This window comes from Crocodylus porosus, unplaced genomic scaffold (genome assembly GCF_001723895.1).
Source record: "Crocodylus porosus isolate Cpor-Errol unplaced genomic scaffold, CroPor_comp1, whole genome shotgun sequence".
In the NCBI taxonomy this organism is placed as follows: domain Eukaryota; kingdom Metazoa; phylum Chordata; order Crocodylia; family Crocodylidae; genus Crocodylus; species Crocodylus porosus.
Window position 1 is genome coordinate 2,298,410 of NW_017728943.1, and position 17,224 is coordinate 2,315,633.

The window sequence follows — 17,224 nt, forward strand, 5'->3', positions numbered from 1 at the left end:
TCCCTTCTTCATGGCAATCTTCTCTGCTCCAGTTCACCCTGCCCCAACCCCTGGCCTGGGGCAAGCTGAGGAGAGGACAGCATGTTTTCTTAGTCTTTCTTGATGTTCTTCTATCCTCAAATTAAGATTGTCACCTCCCCTGTTCTTCCACCCTCCCCCCCCCCAGTTCTCCCAGACCAAGGGCATGGAGTCACTGGGATCACAAGCAAAGTGTGCTTCCGCCCCCTGCTGGGCAGTCCATAGGGCTGCAGGCCCTGTGTTCGCCCTCAGTTGAGCTGTCCCTGAGCAGAGTATTTCTGGGATTGAAAACCTACCTACCTGCATCTTGCTGGGGTTTTTTAAATCAAAAGGGGACACACAGACCCCAGCTGAGGGAAGCAACCAGAAAACAGCTAGGGAAGATGTTACCTGATCCTCTCAGTCACTCCCCTTGTGGGTATCGAATTAATAAGAGCTTCCAATGAGCATGGAATATGGCTTGGACATATTTCATTGATCCAAGACAAAGTTAAGGCAGCTTGATCCCAGTTGACAAGACGTTCTTTGGAGAAAGGGCTTCCGACAGCAGGGGCTCTCACAAAGAAACTCAACAGAGCATGGGCCAGTGGCTGAAGCGTGACTAATTCAGACTGGAAATGGGGGCAAGCTTATACCCCTTGGACCAGCTGACCTGCTTAATGTGGTAGATTCCCTATTATTTGAACTCTTTGAATCAAGGCAAGACATCCTTCTGAACACTGTGCTCTAGACCAGTTTGTAAATGGGGTCTGGGGGTTAACTGCTGGAATTTGGGGTTTAATGCTGGATTTATTTCTTAGTCTGTGTCACACAGGACATCGTATTAGAGGATTCTAAAGGTCTATTCCCACCTTTCAAATCTATGCATTTCTTGTTTGTTGTTTCTGGGATCAGAGCCCCCTTCTTGTGCTTTTCACACTGGTATTACCAGGGCATCATGGGCTGGGTGGCAGCTCTCTGCTGAGTTTACTGTACATGTCAGGGATTCTTTGCCCTCCTCCATTCCTCCAGACACGCTCCCTGTGGGATAATGAGGGGTGCTGTTGCACTGGAAGGCATTCATGTAAGTTATCAATCACTTGATAGATCTGTAGGCAAGTGAGGAGGTGCTGGCAGCTGTGTCTGTTCCTTTTGCATTGTTTTAATTTTTTCCACAATCAGTAGGTTTCTGGCTATGGATGCCTTAAAAATGCCCCAACATTTTGCAACCAATTGGATACAACCTTCATATGTTTTAGACAACAGATGGGGCCCAGAAATGTCAGCCAGGCGAGTGTAAGGCTTTCGCAATCTCAGCCAGTGTGTACTACAGTGGTGCCTAGGATCTCCTGTCCTGGACCAGGTCTGGATGGTGCTAGGTGCTGCATGCACCCAGAGCACAAAGATTGTCCCTGTCCTAAAGAGCACATGGTGTACCTGTACATACATCTGCAATGTAGCAATTCCCAGCTATCCCTGAATGAGCAGAAGCAGTCTAGGCATGGTAGCCCACAGCTCTGCACGCTCTAATCCACCCTGCTTCTCAGTGTACAGTGTAGACACAGCCCAAGAGTCAGTAGACACCAGGGAGATCCAGAGAGAGAGGGGAGTGCCAGGAAGCAACATGTCCCGTGGGGCAGCAGGGCTGGTTGGTCTCACCTTAGCAGCAGCTCAGGCACTGCCAGCATTTTTTCAGTCATGTTTTTCAGTTTTTTCAGCCACATGTTAAGGAAGGCTTTGGAAGAGAACAATGACATGGCCTATGCCAGTGGCTTTGGGGAGCTTGCCCTAGTGCCCCTGTCTTTCATCTGCAGGGACACTCATACTACTCCCCAGCTTTCCTGCTTGTTAACAGGAGAGGCAAGGACAGTGGTGCTGTGGAGAGGACTCATTCTCCAGAGTGCCCCATGGCAGACAGCACTAAATCTGCCTTGGGCAATGCAGGAAAGGAAGCTGCACTTTCAGATCTCTCCCACCAGGGCAGCTCCGCAAGTGAGGACCAGGCCGGGTCCGTATGGGAAATGGGGGAGCAAGAAATCATCCACAAATTCAACTGTATTACATATGGTTTAAACAGGGACTATGGATTCTTCTCGGATTACCTGGATTCAGTCTTGTGACCCACTTTGTTCCTATGGGTTTACTGCTCATTTGCTTTTCCATCCTGGCACTGGCCCCTCCCCCTTTTTCTCTCCCTCCTTTGTCTTTTGTATTCTGATTTCTCTCTCCTTCTTGTATTTTGCTTTCTGCATCATTTGATGAAGTGAATTTGGGTTCATAGTAGCTTGTGCTATTAATATATATCTTATTCACTTACATGCAAATCTACCCTCCCTTCTGACTGACTTTAGACTAAACACAGCTAACTCTCTCTCAGTACAGGTATGCTGCAGTTTAGACACAAATGTCTTCCCACCATCAATTTTCTCTCTGTGAAGCAACTGCATTGCAACATGTCCGCCTTCAGAAGCAGAGCCCTCTTGGCAGGCTGGGGGCCTGTGAACCAAAATGAGGGCCATCTCTAAGGACTTCCTGCAGCTCTAGAGGAACTGATTTTGCTGGTAACCCCCATGTTCTCTGGCAACGGACTTTGAAGGAAACCTGGGGAGAGGGAGAAAGGAGATATGACAGATACCTTCAATGCCAGAATACCTTGGAGGAGGTTGGGACTGCATGGGCTGCACATAGCTATGTGATGGACAATCATTTCATTTCCAGCACAATGCATCTCTTAAATGGGAAGATTTTCAAGGGCCCACATGAGAACAGGTGCCATTATTATTACCAACATAATGCTTATTATTCAAGTAGAACTTAGATACTTTGATGGAGATCCAGGGCACTGATAGCATGCAGGGAAGTCAGTGTATAGCAAGCTGGAGCGTGGATTTGCAGGGCACTCACTACTGCATGCTAACTCCTTCTGTAGAGGCTCTTAGTGCCCTGGGCATAGAAGGCTTTGTTAGAATACCACACCACTTTGTACTTGCCCTGTTGTTCCCTATATTGGGTATACCCGGGGCTGGCATTCTCTGCCCTGCTGGACATTCATAGACAAGAAGGGACCATCATCATTGTTCAGTCAGAGCTGTATGAAAAAAACATATGACTAAAGGTGATCTTTAGGTCAGCAGAGGAATGCAAAAGGAGACCCATTTGACTGGAGATGCAAACTATGAGCAATGTGCATGGCAGGGAAGTGGGACAAGCCATTGGAACCCACTCCCAAGAGATGTGGCATGGCACCTTCTCCTGCTCTTGGTTCTTCATGTTTAGACTAGACATCTTCCCAGGAGATGCTCAAGCCAAACGCACATCCTTGGCTTCTGTCCAGGAGGGTTGGTTACAGCTAATGGTCTGTGTGAGGCAGGAGGCCAGGCTGGAAGAGTTAATGGTCCCTTGTATGGGAGCTCTGTGAATGCACAAGAACTAAGGCTAGGTCAGGCATAGGGGCCTGGCAGGATGAGACTGACAAATGGAGAGGGCAGGCTGGAAGCAGTGTGGAAGGAGCAGCATGAGAGGAAGGGCCAAACGTGGAAGGTAGGTACCAGCCCAGGGAAGGACAGAAGGGTTGCTTAGCCTGGGTCCCTGGGCTGGACTGCAGAGACAGGCTGAGCCTGGGCTCCTGCACCACCTCTCTGGGAGGGGAGAAAATTAGCTTAGAGGGGACCCCACACTGGGCCTTCAGACCTTGGAGCCTTGAGATAAGTTTGCACTTTGTCATCCCGAGTGGGGTGCACCCCTAAGCCCTGCAAAATGCAGCCCGCGGGCTGGATGCAACTGGCCAGGCCATTGTATCTGGCCCCAGGGCCCCTAAAGAAATTAAAAAATTAATATTTGTCTGCCCCTAGCTGCCTGTCATGCAGCCCTCAAAGGCTTGCCAAAACTCAGTAAGTGGCCCTCCACCCAAAATAATTGCCCACCCCTGAGTTAGAGGCATGGGTGATAGAAAGCCTGCTCTACTAGGCCGGGTCACCAGGGGGTGCCAGGGCACTGACAGAGGCTCTGCCCTCTGCTGTTTGCTATAGTGGCAGGCAGTACCAGTGAGTTCCCTGAAGGCTGCTGAAGTGCACGTAGAGAAACACTGGCATTCAGCACTGCAAAACACACCATGTGCTGGTTGTGACCCCACCCCTTGCTGTGCCCTCCCCAGTGGCTATTCCAGCTTCAGGCTTGGAGCTAAACGGTGCTGTGTAGGTGGTGTGTGCCTAACTCTGCTTGTCCTGGTTTCCTGAGGTTTAACTCTATTCTGTGTTAAGGCTTTGTGCCAGAGCTGTGAGGGGCTGGTGCCACAGAGCATGCCGCTGGATAGCTGAGTTCTGCCAGCAGTGGTCTGGGGCATCTGATCTGAAAAGCTACAGAGGGAAGTGGGAGGCTGCATGTGTTTGTATATGTGTGTACGTGTGCATGTGCACATGTGAAACTAAGTTTATTAGAGCTGTAAGAAGCCAATGGAGTCTTTCAGCCCTGCTGCAGGAACTCCCATGTGTAACTCTGGAGCTCCTCGGTTCACACCCTCCTGAGGCCAGCTTGGTGGCTGTTGTGCCTGCCCAGCTGTGGTCTAATCGAGGGCAGGTGTCCATGAAGCCAACGGGACCATACTGGGGTAGCAAGAGTAGCTGGTTTGACTAGGCAGGTGAACCCCTGAGGCACTGATACCCTCTATATGGCTGTTTCAAAGAGCCTGAAGCTCCTCCAGAAGAAAGCCAAAGTGCTTTAAAGGAGAATAGTCTCAGCATTCACTGCTAACCTAGCTAGATGGAGCTGGTGCCTATCAGCCTCTCCAGGAATGAAAAGCCTGTGGGACAGAACAAAGTGCTCTGCTCAAGCTGAGGTGGGGGGTGGGGGAATGGATGCAGAGCTGGAAGAGCAGGGCAGGACTGAAGTGTATTGAAAGAGCTGTGGGGGCCCCATGAGTGGATTGATGGGGTGTGGAGGGGGGCTGTGGACCTAGAGCTAGATGCTGTGGTAGGGCAATAGGGTGTGGGGTGTTGGTATGGCATGTGGGTGGGTCAGCAAGGGCTTGGCTCGCTACTTCCTCATTTGCCTGAGCTCCAAATTCAATGCAGGGTGCAAAGGTGACAGAAATGGGGAGCTACTCCACATGTGCAAGCAGTACAGGAGGTGCTATACTCTCATACATAGCTGCTTGAGACCATGGGCCTTCATGCCATGAAGGGTGCAGGGCAGAGCTGCTGAGACAGGAGCGTGATGGCATTTCTCTCCATGTTGCAGTTCTCAGCAACAAGAGTACAGTCCTATGCTAAGGACTTGGCTCAGTCAGTGGAGTTGTGACAGTGCTGGGCCTAGGCTGGCTTACTCCACTTGGGGGATTCAGCTCGAGGTGCATTGCTCCCTCCCTTTTTCCAATTGCTCTGCCTGGTGCCACCATTTCTCTGTTGCCCCCACGCTGCTGGAAAAGGGGAGGCTTGGACCAGTAACTCTCCCTCTTGTGACCCATCTGCCTGAGACAGTCTCTGTGGGCTGGAATGGATTTGATGGCCACAGGAGCCTGCTTCTTGCTCAGCTGGTGCCTGTGCACAGAGGAGTGGGGTGGGTGCCTTTAGGCCAAGGGTGTACACAGGGCCTGCTGCATTGCTTGGGGAATGGCTCCACCTAGTGTCTTTGTGGGAGCTGCACAGGCCATGGGCATTAACGGGAGTGATTGCTCAGCTAGGAGAGCTGCTCCCCTGCTGCCAAGTGGTGGTGGTGGTGAAGTGGGGGGTTGGCTGTTGCTCTGGACCCTCAGGAGGATGGCATCAGTCCCCTGCTCTGAGACCCCCTGGACCTGCAAAACTAGATGGAGAACACCCATGAACAAGCCCTTTGGCCCGCCCTCTGGTATTGCTTGCTGGTGGTTGGGTTGGGAAGAGCCTCATTCAAGGCACTCTCCACAGAAGGCAGGAGCTGAGGGCTCAGAAAGGCAGGCAGGGGAAGAATATCAACTGCTCAGGTCCCTTGTGCCATTCAAACTCCAGCTTGGCTTCAGAAGATCCTGCCCTTTCATAGCTATTTCAGCTGGACCTGCTCGCTGCTTGTCTCTGCTTGCAACAGCACCCCAAAGACCCCAGGCACACCATGCCTTGTTTGTATCACTGTAACCAAACATGTTACCAAGGTGTTGGGGTGCCGGGATGCTGCAGGGGTGCTGGCAGCATTCCTGATAAGGCAGACCAGGTCCCACCAGGTGACAGTGGTACCTCCAGGAACTCAGCCCCTATAGGCAGAGGCTACAGGGGAAATAAGGGACAGAAGGCCAGCAAATGGTCTTACCCTGCATGGTGCTGACTGCACTTCCAGGCTGGGGAGTCAGTAATGGAGGGGGAGGCAAAGTGGTTCAGAGGCTGCTGGCCTGCTACTCCCACCAGTGTCTCAGGACACATAGTTTTTTCCTAAAGCAAGGCCATTCACCTGGTGGTCTGTAGGTTGCAAGTGGTCCGGAAAGGGCCCTGTCTGTGGCCCCTGGCCCATGTCTCCCCTCATCATTCTTCCTGCTGCTGCAGCCAGGGTCTCCAGGCTCCTCCTGTCTTCTGTCTCCAGGGGGTGGGGCAGGATAGGGAGTGCAGCTCAGCACAGCCTGCAGCCTCCGGGAAGCCCACGGCCAAAGGTGAAGGCGGGGGTGGAAGGGGCTTTCTGCCCACACAGTGCAGAGGGAGCTTGTAGCCAGCAAGGTGAAGAGAGTCGTGGGCCCCACTTGTGAATTCCCCTAAGACATGGGGTTCCTGGTTCTGCAGCCCCCATGGTGTGTGGCCCTTGGCTAATAAGAAGTTGGACAGCCCTGGTCTACAGTATAAAACAATGGGCAATGGGAGGGAATGAACAGAACTAAAAGGATCAATTCAGAGCAACCAGAAGCAAGCGGGATCTGCAGTGGGGAGAGCAAGGGGGTGAAGCTCCGGCCAGAAGAAGGGGCTGAAGGAGGTGGGGAGGGAGGATGGATGGAGCTGGAGGCATTTTAACTTCAGTATTTTTTTGCTGGTGAGCATGGGGGAACAACCTTTTTAATGACACTAAGGCCATTTTTGGAAAAAGGATTTTTTTTTTTAAATCCTCTTTCTGTTTCTTTCTCAAATAAATTTGGAGAAGGAAACAAACCAGAGAGGGGAAAAGTGAAGAAGGGAAGAGCTGAAATAAGAAGAAACAGTTTGGGTGAAGGAAGAAACCAGTCAGTTTCAAACCATCAAAAGCTACAGGGTGTCTTGGAAAAATGTATATGCGCATCCTGTATTGCTCTGTTGTTCTCTGAGTGCCTGTTGGATGTTGATGTTGGAGTGGATGTTGATAACAGACACCTTGAAGGCTGATGGCAGTGCGTGCTGTAGTAGCAGCGCTGCTTTTCAACGAAGCAAGAATCTGTGTTTGACCAATTGATAGGTCGATATTCCTGCTAACCAAAGCTGGTTTTTTGTCCCCTTTCAGACACTGTATCTCTGAACTTCCAGCCATCCTGCAGAACATTTCCTTTCCCCTTTTCTGCCCACTTTAAAATCTGGAGAAGCATGAACTCACCTGCCTGTGTTATCCCTGCCCATTTGGTCCTGCAGCTAGGCAGCAGTGTGGACTCACTTGTGAGAAGCTGGTGCAGCCACAGGGTGGCAGCAAACATGCCTTGTACATCAAAGCTGCCTTTCATGTCAGGATCTGAGAGCCTTCCAGGAGCTTTAATCTCCGGATTTCCCATTGCAGTGGGTCCGTACTGCGCATACGGGTGGCACAGAGGAATGTGGCTTGCCCAAGCTAATGCCGACAAGCTGGCAGCCAAACTAGGATTAAAAGCCAGATGCAGGGATTTCATGACAAAATCTTCCTTCCTCTCTCGTAACGGAAAACGGAGTGCGGGTTTAAAAGGGAGGGAAGGGTGGGGGCTAGATAGTTCACAGCAAAGGCTTAAGGAAAAGCCTGTCCTTACAGGCAGTGTCAGCAAAGAGAGGGCTTGAAAGGGAAATGTGAAGGTAGGTTGGTCTGATACCAGTAACCAATAAGAATAGTTATGCTCAGAACAGGGGCCTCTCTTCTTGTGGGTCCTGTTCCCAACCATTGGAAAATCCAGCCTGGCCTTGAAGACTTTACCATCTCCTTGAAGGCAGATTCGGTCAAAAACAGTGCCCAGAGCTGCTATCCATATTTCCATTGTGCCCAGAAAGTCTGTTTGGATGGAAACCTTCTACGCTGTGGTGCTGGAGGCCTGAATACAGCAGCCCCTTCCAGGCAAGAGACCTGGAAAGCAAACCTGTCTGGCCTGCTTTGCAGCCCTCCTCCAAGCCAAGCGAGAGGCAGAAAACCCAATGGGCCCTCATAGGAATGGACTGATTTGTCGGTTGGATTGTATGAGGAAGGACAATCCTGCTTAGACAGGGCTTACAGCCTGGCTTGAGGTCTCCTAAATGGCTAAGGGAGAGAGCCGTGTCTTCAGTAGAAACCACCATGTGCCACTTCCCAGTGAGGCCAATGCTGTTCCTGTTGGCTTGACCAATCTGGTTGGAGGATGCCATGTGAGCTGATCCTGTCTCTTGGTAAGGCCAGTTGGCCAACACTGAATCAAAAAGGCTCCTTCCTCCCTTGGCACAGGTGAGCTTCCTCCTGGCTTGCCTGGCAAAGCATCTGCTGCAGAGTTCCTGTGCCCAAGGTTGGCTGGGACAGTGCTAGTGGGACATAGAGCCTAGAAGGTATAGGGCATCTCTGGCTGCTCACCAGCTGGGATATCCAAGCCGGAATGGCCACACTTGTCCCCATTGCTGCAGCAGATGGTCATGCAGTGCTTTGTCCCTTTGAGTCATGATTTCCAGTGGTGCCTAAAAGTTGCATTGTTGTAAATACTGCTTGTGAAGACTTCCTGCCATGGGGCTCAGCCCGTGTCACCAAGGGAAGCCTAGGCCGTCTTCGCCAAGAGGTGACGTCAACCAGGAAGGAGAGCAAGACGTGCTCTGGGCATCAGCCGTGCTGCTAATAGATCCCTGGGACAGGGAAGAGAATGTCCTTCACTGTGGGCTGGGCTTCCTGGAGCGGGGTGGGGCTACTTCTGTTTCCACTGGCTATGAGCAGCAGGCTCCGTAGTGACCCGGAGCACAGAGCCTGTCTCTTGAATCTGCTGCCTTGCAGGACAAGGAATCTATCCCAGGAAGCTTCACAATACCAGGATGCAAGTATGACAGCCACTCTCTTGGCCCAGACAAGGACTGTACCAGTGACCTCCACGCTGAACTAGAGGTGCAGCCTCTGGGAGGGGGACACAACCCTTTCCCCAGTGTGTCCAGCACAGAGGGGGAGGGAGGCATGGACTTCAGCTGTGTCCTGATTAGGCCTGGCTGATGAAGCTTAGGCCAGCACTTGTAGTCAGGGATCTGGTGTGGGGAGGGGACAGGGTCCTGTGTGTCAGATCAGGCCTGGTTCTCATCACAAGGTGCTGTGCCTTCTGGGCAGAGAAGTGGCAACTCCCAGCCTTCAACCTCTTCCCCAGGGAAAGAGCTGCTTCTCCCCTGCCCAGGGCAGAAGTGTTTGCTCTTCCTCTGCCTTTCACACCTGCATCTGTGCCTCCCAAAAGCAGGATCCAGGACAGAGTGTAAGCAAGTGGAACCTGTGGCAAGCTGTGCCCCAGCCCTGCAGCTCCTGGTCTTCCTGTACCCATGAAGCTGTTGCCAGTCCTTGTTACTCAGTGCTGCATTGTCCAGTCCTAGCAACCAGGAATTTCTTTATGCCCTGGCCCTGGGGTTCCAGCCTTTGTATTAAGACTTCAGCATCCAGGCTCAGGCTCAGATCAGGAGTCACCAGGCCAGAGTTTTTACTGCCACATCCCCTCCTGTCCTGGGGCAATCGTGGTGTGAAGGGCAAAAGCAGCTTTCAGCTCCTGTAGTGCCTACTGCACTCTGGATTACTCTGGAGGCTGGTACGGTGCTTGGTGTAGGTTGGCTCTGAGGCTTCTCTAACCTCTAGCAATCTCCCAGCTGTGCAGCATGGCATGCTCTGCCCTGCCCCTCCTGTCCTTGGCACCCCGTGTGCAGGAAGCAGTAGCAATCCTGCTGGCACCACTGGCTTCAGTCACCCCCTGGGCTGCAGGAGCAGGGCCCACTGCTGTCCCTATCATAGCTCAGCTTGTTAGGCTTGTTGGAAATCAACCTGCAGCTGCTGGGCATGGCTTAAACAAAGCCAGGTCAGAGGGGCAGGCAGGGGGAGAAAATACAACCATGCTGAGCTGAGAAGTGGGATTCTGTGACTCCCTTCTCTGGTGCCAGGTGGGAAGGCCTGCTTTGTGCCAGGTAGGGTGGGAGTCCAAATCCTTATCAGCCCATCACATTCCTGGCATTCCCCTGCAGCAGGGAAGAGAGGCGCCGGTTTGGGATATGTTTTTATTTAAAGGCTGGTTTAATATCCTGTGCTTCACCAGTGTCTCTCTCCTGCTCGTGGCCGACTCACAGCTCCTGTTCTGCTCTGCCCTGCAGGCTGTAGCTGGCCAAGATTGTTCAGGGGTAACTCATAGTGAGTAAGGGGTGACTCAGCACTGAGGTGCCCATATAGGGGAAGGGAGAGGCGCTGGTCTCTAGATAACCCAAGGCACCTGCTCTTTTGACAGACCTGCAAGTGAATGCCCAAGGAAACTAATCCCATCCAAATTGTGGCCTGGGCTGTGACAGAAAGTGTGTTATTAGAGTTGATTTGAAAGGTGGGGTCAAGAGCCCTCATCCACAAGCTGGATGGATCTGTTTTGGAAATGGGTGGCAAGCATAGCCTGAGCTCTCCTGCAGTGAATGGGCTGCCCAGAGCATTGATTTTGGGGCCACTCTGGAACTCAGCTCCAGCCCCATGTGCCTCTGGAGAGCGTGCTGAATATTGCTCCCCTGCTCCACATTCAGCTGACACTTGGCCAGCCAGGCCCTTCTATTTATTTTTTCCACTGGGTGAAACTTACTCAGATTTCTTCTATTGTATGAGCCACTGTGAGGGCCTTTGATGTGGTGCACAGAGCTGGCAGCTGCCAATCCAGGAGGCCTGGGGCTCCTGGGGAGCTCCTAGACACTGAGGAGCCAGAGCTTTGCTCATGCAGGTCTCTGCCCCAAGGAACTTGCTCTGCCTGATGCTGTGATCTTTGAGTCATTTGACCTCTGCCTGGTTGCTGAGGCAGTGTCCTTGGCTGTAGACGGGGTGAGCTGCTGTGAGGGCTATTTGTTGTTAGCAAAAGCCTCTGGGTGGAAGAGAGAAGGGCTTACTGGGGAGGCAGAGCGCTGCTGGTCAAACAACCTTGATCGCGGTATGGGCTGAGGTGCTGTGGGATCAGTGCTGGGGCATGGGGAGCTCTGTGGGGAGGGAGCTCTGGGGGGTGCCCAGTATTGTGCAAAGCCCTGAAAGCTACAACTTGCCTTCTCTGCTTGGAAGCAGACCTCCCCACCCCTCCACCGCCATGCCTCTCCCTTCCCCCTCACAGGGATCTCTGCCCTCCAGTCTTGTCATCTTCTGCAGGACAGGGCTTGCCCATACCTCCCCTGCCCTGACATGTGTGGAATAGGGATGAGCTGCTTCCTGGGGCGCCATTTGGGGAGGGGAGGATGGAGGTAGAGAACTGCCTGCTGCCAGCTAGCTGATCTGGGCTGTGCGGTCCTGATTCTGTGCTCTCCTGGCTGTGGGGAGCCTGATCCAAAGTCCATCAGAGCCATTGGGACTGGTGGGTAGAAGGGAATCCCAGTGATATCCATATCCATTCCCCACCTTGCCCTGTTTGGCACTCAATGGCTTGTTATAGTTTACACAAGCCCAGGGAGAGGCTAGAGGGGGTGGGGACCGGTACAGAGTGATTTGTTTGATCTCTCAGTGGACAGGAAAGAAATCAAGCAAACAAGTCAAAGAGGAGGGCACAGGCTGCATCCTGGCTGCGCCTGCCTGCTCTTCCTGTCCCAGCTGGAGGATGGACCCCCACCCCCTCAGCTCTGACTCATGTGTCATGACTGCAGGTAACAGCAAATTCTTCCTGATTCAGTAGTCCCAGGGCCTTCCTCTGTGATGCCACCAAGGTGACTGGGCCCTGGCCTGGTTAATCAATAGCCTGAGCTTCCTTTAAAGGGGTGGGATGATGAACCAGGCATCCTATAGCAAGGAAATCCCCACCGCTCCCAGCCCAGGAGTCCTGCCAGGGTTTTGAGCTATAAGTGTGCCTCTGTGGTTGCAGGGGACATTTCAGAGCAAAGGTGGTCTCTGCCTTACCCAGATTTAACCCCTTTGGGACCCCCCTCACCACCCCTGCCTTGCAGTGTCAAGGCCTTTCTGTGATGATTTGGGAAGCCCTATTCCTCCCCTTCTTGGAGGGGGAGAGGACTCCAGCTGAGGCTTTCTTCTCTTCCTCCCCCTCCTTGGCAAGTTAGGGAACAATCCCCCGACTCTGGCACCTTTCCTTCTCCCTGTGCTGCCTGGCTGGCTCCCAGATGAAGTCTTTCCCTCCCTTCAGATGGATGGCATGGGTCTCCACACTGAACCCAGCTGCCCCTGCCACCACTAAGCCCTGTTCTGGATGCTGCAGGCAGGCGCTGCAGCTTCGGTGTGTGGCTGGAGGGTATCCTGGTGCGCACATGTCAGGATGCTGTCTATGGCATACACATGCTTTGGAGGCACCAGGCATCTCTCTGCACTGCCTCTGTTTCTAGCCTAACCAGCCTGACCAGTTCAGCAGCCAGAAGATGAGAGAGTTTCATTGTCCTCTGTAGACTCCTGGCTCTTGCAAAGCAGCTCAGTACAGAGTGACACTGATGCTGAAAGATTCCCCACTGCAGGACTATGGGGAGGAGAAATCAGTCCGTGGCATCTTCAGGCGCTTGAGAGCTCGAGGGAAGACTGCACCCAGCTCTGGCTGTGTGGGGGCAATCCAGGTTAGGGAGGGGGCAAGGCTGGTGGATACAGTAGGGAATGGCCCTGCTTTGAGCAGGGGGTTGGACTAGCTGATTTCCTGAGATCCTTTCCAGTCCAACCCTCATTTTCTATGATTCTATGGTGCTATACTGCAGTGTGCCTAGTTGCTGCAGGTCCATGGAGAGTCAAGGGATACAGGGGCTGCCTTCACTACCGACCCGTCAGCCCTGCCCCTAGCAGTAGCTGACGCTCTGGGCTGGGATCTTGGCTTGAGCTGCTTGTGAACCAGCCAAGCTGTAGCTGGAGGGGGATCGCTGAGGGTCCTGCTTTTCCTCCTTTAGTGGCACATGTAGGGGAGCAAAAGTGACCTACAGTATGCAAAGGGTGACGCCCTCCACCTTCTGGACAAACTGGAGCTTGATCCCCAAACTTTTGGGGCCCACATACATGCATCTCACCTGCTTGAGCTGAAGTGGGGCTCGCTTGGACTCGTGCTATGGAATCCAAGTGGGTGAGAACACCATGGGCTCCTCCCCTTCCAGCACTAGAGACACAACAGTGCTGGTCCTATCAGCTCTCTCCCTTGTGTTTTTTCCTGAGCCCATCCCCATCCTCATGCCCTGCCGCATGGGAAATCCAGGTCATCCTTTCCACCACAGGTCTATCCCGTCCCCTCCTTTCATCCTCTGCAATGTCCAGGAACACACTGTAAACAGCACCGCTGGGGTGTGACAATGACTGTAAATATCCTCTGCAGATGAGCCCAGGATAAGAGGCAGGAGCTGGGAGCCAAGCCAGCATGGGGCATGGGGAGCTGTTGGGAAGATTTACCAATACTCAGCTCCCACCCGAGGTAGCGAGCAGATCCCAGTGAGGTTGGAGCCTGGTTGCAGGCTGCTCTCCAGTCCCACTGGGCTAAGACAGATGGGAACAGGTTGATTTGCGCTCGCTGCCAGGTGTGCACCTCTCCAGCCTGGGCTTCTCTAGAGCTTGGCTTCACTGGGATCCCACTGGAGGGGGAGGCCTGGAGGTGGTGGGGGGTGCATGGCAGTTGCATTAATGCCATGGGGCCCTGGCTGAATAGTATGGTGTGGCTGGGCTGCGAGAGGTGGAAGGGAGCCAGGACATCCAGTTAGCTTCCCATAGGGCTTATGGACACACCCAGGACAGGCACCTCAGGGGCTGCTGGAGGCTTTGCTGGGGAAGCATAGAGCCTCAGGGCCCTCCTTTGACTGAGGCAGTTAGTGCCTGTTCATAACCTTCACCCTACCAGGCCTAGGACTCTCTCTGAGAGCAGGTCCCTTCTGCAGTTGAGAGAACTCCCTGATGGCTTCTGTTCTCATCCTCTGTCCTGCAGCAGATCCTGGTGTGTTTTTGCCTCCCTATAGGTTTCTGCTGGGGACGCCCCATGAGGAAGGTCTGCCTTTCCAGCTTGCTCTCCTGAGGAAGTGGTATGCAGGTGAGAGAGTTGCTCTCCTCAGAAAGCCGGGCAGAGGTGCCAAACCTTGCTTACGACTCAGAAGCTTGGAGTGGGGAAAACCAGAGCTGGATGGGACAGCGAATCCCAAGGCAATGAGGGAGGGGCCCGTTGCACCTGCATGCTTTCGGTGGAGAAAGCAAATTGCCCCAGATGTTTCTGCCCCAGAGGAGCAGAGGGCTACTCAGAGAGTGGTGCCTCCCATGGCTTGTGCCCTGGTGGCCTTGCATTTGGGGAGCTCCCTGCCCAGCATATGCCAGGCAGCCAGCCTCAGACAGGGAGCTGGGAGAGGGAAGCAGCAAGGCCAGGCAACTGGAAGGCCCAGAGGGCAGATGGGGCAGTGTGTCTGCCACAGTCCACTTCCTACCCTAGCAGTTCCTCTTCTAGGCCCATGCATGGCCTGAGTATGGTATGTGAGGGAGGGAAGCTGTGGGGAAGGAACTGGGACCTTTTCCAAGACTACAGGACAGCCCTAATGCAGTGAGCTGGAGTGTTGGGGCACTCACAGGAGGAAGCTAATATCTGCTCTCTGCTAGCTTATGGCCATTATTTCTTGTCACCCCCAGGGGCGCTTTGGTGAGTAGAGCCTCACCAATTCCCTTCTGCGCCCCCATGATGAATTTATGGGCAGCCACAAGGTCGCCTTTCAACCTTCTCTTGTGGAGGCTGAAGAGGTCCAGGTGCCCTAATCTCTCCTCATAGGGCTTGACCTGCAAGACTTTAACCATACAAGTGGCCCTTCTCTGGACCCTCTCCAGGTTACCCACATCCCTCTTGAAGTGCGGTGTCCAAAACTGGATGCAGTATTCCAACTGTGGTCTGACCAGCGTCCGATAGAGGGGAAGTGTCACCTCCTCGGTTCTGTTTTTCATGCATCTGCTGATGCATGATAAAGTGGCGTTAGCTTTTCTGATGACTTCGTCACGCTGACGACTCATGGTCATCTTGGAGTCCACTAGGACTTCAAGATCCCTTTCCATTTCCATGATGCCGAGCAGGTCATTTCCTAGGCAGTAGGTGTGCTGGACATTTTTCCTCCCTAGGTGCAGCACTTGCCATTTCTCCTTGTTAAATTGCATTCTATTGTTTTCCGCCCATTTGTCCAACCTGTCCAGGTCTGCCTGTAGTTGTTCCCTGCCCTCCGGTGTGTCCACTTCTCACTACAGTTTTTTATCATCCACAAACTTGGACAGAGCACACTTCACTCCCTCGTCCAAGTCACTGATGAAGACATTGAAGAGTATCGGTCCAAGGACTGAGCCCTGCAGGACCCCACTACCCACGCCCTTCCAGGTCAGTACCGACCCATCCACTACCCCTCTCTGGGTATGACTCTCTAGCCAATTTGCCACCCACTGGACTGTGTAATTATCCAAGTCACAGCCTCTTAACTTGTTCACCAGTATGGGGTGGGATACCATATCAAAGGCCTTCCTGAAGTCCAAGTATACGACATCCACCCCTCCTCCTGCGTCGAGGCGTTTTGTAACCTGGTCATAAAAAGAGACTAAATTAGTCAGGCATGATCTACCTGCTACGAACCCATGCTGGTTTACCCTCAGCATAATTTTTCCTGCTGGGCTCTCACATATATGAGCCTTAATAATCTTTTCAAAGACTTTGCCAAGGATGGAGGTGAGACTGACTGGCCTATGGTTGCCTGGATCCTCCTTCCTCCCCTTCTTGAAAATGGGAACCACACTGGCCCTTCTCCAGTCCTCTGGGACCTGTCCTGTGTGCCATGAGTGCTCAAATATTCTTGCCAGTGGCTGTGCAATGATATTGGCCAGTGCCTTCTGTATCCTCGCATGGAGCTCATCCAGGCCTGCTGACTTAAACACATCCAGTCCTTCCAAGTGACTCTGCAACATCTCAGGGTCAACGCTTGGTAGTCTGGCACCCAGCTGTTGCCTCTCTACAATCCCATTGTGAGACTTGTCTTGCCCCTCGTTTAGGAGCACTGAAGCAAAGAACTCAGTGAGGAGTTCAGCCTTGTCCTCCCTGTCTGTCACCAATTGCTTTTGCCCATTCAGTAGTGGCCCTATTCCGCTCTGGGCCTTCCTTTTACTCCCCATATATCTGAAAAACAATTTTTTGTTATCCTTAGTTTGGGGTGCCATCCTCAGCTCCATGGTAGCTTTGGCCTTTCTAACTGCCTCCCTACAACTGCGAGCTGAGGAGGCATACTTCTCTTTAGTAATCTCTCCCTGTTTCCACTGCTTATATGCCCCGCCTTTTTGCCCTTAGGCTGCTCTGGATTTCTCTGGATATCTTGGGGAGAGGGGATGTTTGAGGTGTCCTCACCCATAGGCCTGGCTCTAAGGTGCTGTCCTCAGGGCAGAGAGATCCTGGGTGTACAACCCTCCCTGGCCAGCTAAAGACTGACCACTTCCCCCTACACCCCCCCCCGTGCCCTTAAATCCAGGATAGTAAAGACCCAGGTGTCAGTTCAGCCTGTGGGAGTGGGCACAGCCCTGTTGTGTCCCAGGTGTCAGGGGTCACACCTGCCCTAGGCCCCCTCTACCCCGTCATGCCAGTAGAAGGGGATGCCCTGGAGGATGGGGAGGGAGGCTAGATGGGTAGCTGGAGGCACGCATGTTTCTTACACATAGTTTTCCCTGAGCTGTGGGAGGAATCCTCCCCCCCACCTCCTCACAGAAGGACCTTCCTCTTCCTCAGGCTCCTGACCACCCCCGTCCTTGCAGCCCTTCTCCTCTGGCTGCTCCCATTGTCCATCATCCACCCAGGCTGTTCCTGACAAAGGGACCCCCAGTCCATACACCCGCCTCCCCTTTAGCATCACTTCCCTGCACCATCGTGCTCTGGCCCCAGCCACGCTGCATGAGGTGAAAGCCAAGTTGTGCATTTCAGGAAGGGCGTCTCCTTCCCAAGAGACAAGTTCATCCAGGAGCCTGCTGGGGG